Genomic DNA, 2897 nt, shown 5'->3' with positions numbered 1-2897 from the left:
CCAAAAACGCTGTTTTTAGGGGTTTCAACCCCTTTTTTCTCGAAAACGTGACGTGATGGGACATTTTTGACCCCGGATTCGTGTTCAGCACGAAAAATCCGTTCAGAAACACCAGGTCCCGTCTTATTCGCAGAAAAAAAGTTGAAATTTGTAGACCAGTGTAATCTATTGTCAGACTTGGATTGTTGGGAGTTTTCATCGGGAAAAAATAAAAATTTCTTTTCTTAGTCACATTGAGACGTAACTTTTATGAATATAAGTAAAAATTCAATAACTGAAAGCATTTAAAAATACACTGAAATAAAACTATTTAAAATTTACGATAAACGGATTGTAAAAATCGCATATTTATTAATACAGGCAAATTTAAAAGTAATAAATTTTTTAAATTCATCATTTCGACGATTTTTATTAAAAAAGACGCAGTTTTTTTTTTAATAAGATCTTTCGATTGGTGTTATCAGTTTTTGGATATCTCCTTTAGTTTCCGAGATAGTGAGTAAAATTTTGTCATATTTGAAAGTTCGCGAGCCACTCGGTCAACATTTTGTTGTATGTGACGAAAATTTTCACTTATGAAAAAATTTTCATACAGTTTGATGAAATTGATTACTTGTTAAAATTGTGTCTTATGTGACCAACTGTATGGTACATACGACAAAATCACACCAATCCTATTCAATGTATAGTCGCATGTGCTACGGCAACTTTTATTGACAAAGTGTTTAATATTTTGTTGATTTTTATTTATTAATTTATATCTCAGGTGTATTAGAATAGATTTTTTGCATACGAGCAAGAAATAACTTCAACAATTTCAGCTTTTTGCTTACTTGCTGTGTGTGTGATTTGTAGTATGTCATACAGCTGGCCAGCATTTAACGTGAAAATGTTACATACGACAAAATGATTTTATAAAAAAGTGACTGTCAACGCTATATGATTTAATTTAATTTTATGTCAAAACGTAACGTCATAAGCCATTTCAGGGCAATGGCTCCTCCTTTACCTCGGATAAATTATAAGTTTTCCGAATTGAGGAAGTTTGGGTAGATTGATTTAAAAACGTATTCAACTTTTCCTCAAAACTTTCTGTTTTGTTTACTTTAGCGACGCTATGAGCACATTCATTTAAATCTTCTACAAAAAAGGCCCAGGCTGCAATTTTAAAATTACAGTTTCAAGCTTTTTGTTAATTGTAGTCAAAACCCATGATTCAATAACACAAGGTTATGTAATTTGTGACAGCTCAAATCTGACACTCCTTTATCTAGATTTGTATTTTGGAAGTAGGAGAAAGGGGAAGAATGTGATCGCCTTTTGCGAAAACGGTAATAGAAAGGTACTAAAAAAGTGCGCCAAGTATACAATTAGAGTAAAATGTGTATAATTAATTTTATTTGAATTTGCAATATTATATTTATTTATATTTAATGGAAATACTAAACAATATGTATAAATATAGATTTTTAATTTAAGTTATTCGTCATTTCCTGATATACATAATTGAAATTGTTTTTATATATTTAAACCAAAACCACTAAAAAACGAACAAATGTTATTTTTTCATGAAATAGCCTTCTTTGGAGAAAAAACTGCATGAATAATGGTAAAGAAATTTACATTATTTAGAAAGTACAAGCTATTATCTTTAATTCGATATACATATTTTATCATGATCTACGTTTGGTTGTAAGAATTTTTGGTTTTACTACTAATATAACTAAAAACTGTAGAGTGAGCAGCATTAGGCACAAGTAAAGGAACCGATTTTATATGTGCGAGCGAGAAAAAATTGTTGTTGCTTGAGATTGAAAATGAAGGTGTGTGTGTGAGTTTGTGAATAAAATTTTAAAATTAAATTGCTTGGAAATATCAAGAATTTTAAAAGTTCCTCTCAACGGTTCTGCCTTACTACATTTTTATCTAATGGGCAAAACGGCATTTTACAAAAATCATGGGTTGGCTTTCCTTTATGGCCGTTCGTTAAAGGGGCGGTGAGCGAAAGGTAAGTGGGCGTGGCACCTTTAATCCACCTTTTTGGAGAGGGAATGAACCGCCATTGACAAAAATGCAAGCCCTCTCCAAAAAGGACGGTTGGAGGTCCCACGCCCACCGCACCTTTAACGAACGGCCATAATGGAACGTTTTCCCAAAATCATCGCGGGATTAATGCAAGCAAATTCCAAATTATATTATGATACAGTTAAATGAAGAAGTTTGATATATTGCTGAAATAAATCTCTTGATATCTCTGTGCCATTTACGAATACAAGTATTATTTACACTGCTCCTGCCCATATTAACTGTTCGTTTCTCCTATCTTATCTTTCCAGCTCCGCCACGTGGCAAGCGACACCACAGAGACGGAGACGGAGAAGAGCGCAGGGAAAAGTGGACGAGAATATGGCAACGGCTGTGGTCAGTTGGAGCAAATGTGGAATGACAGAGATATAAATCAAATTTAGTCATTTCCAGTTGCCGCGCAGTAAACGTATTTAAATCAGTGAGGGCAGTTAAGGACACACCAGTGGCACGGTAGTTACACATACCGCAGCATTAAGCAGCAGACTTACACCAGCATTGGCAGCATGTCCAGCCATTCGGGCACAATTGGCCGCAAGCGCGGGGGCAGTGCCAGCGAGTACTACTTCGGCAGCGGCGGCGGCGGCGACCAGATGCGCCGTCAGCGCTCGGCCGAATGGCACAGCCACCATGGCTACAGCAGTAGCGAGGATGAGTACCAGAATACCGTTCAGTCGTCGGCCTTCGATACGCAGCTGTTGGCGCAGCTGTTGCTGCAGAGTCAGCAATTGGCAAGTGAGTACATACATACATACATAGATTAGCTACTGCCCATGGGTGGTGCCGTGGGGGCGAAGTGTGAGGGGATTTGG

General features: G+C 36.4%; 1 protein-coding gene across 1 annotated transcript in view; it reads right to left on the bottom strand.

Moving 5' to 3' along the window:
- LOC118732419 (teneurin-a-like) overlaps positions 1 to 2897 on the bottom strand; it is a gene marked incomplete in the record, with an annotated part of 439680 nt that overhangs the window by 332440 nt on the left and 104343 nt on the right.

This window comes from Rhagoletis pomonella, unplaced genomic scaffold (genome assembly GCF_013731165.1).
Source record: "Rhagoletis pomonella isolate Grant_MI unplaced genomic scaffold, Rhpom_1.0 Rhpom_scaffold_00002, whole genome shotgun sequence".
In the NCBI taxonomy this organism is placed as follows: domain Eukaryota; kingdom Metazoa; phylum Arthropoda; class Insecta; order Diptera; family Tephritidae; genus Rhagoletis; species Rhagoletis pomonella.
The sequence above is the reverse complement of the archived record's forward strand: the minus strand, read 5'-3'. Positions and strand labels throughout refer to the sequence as shown.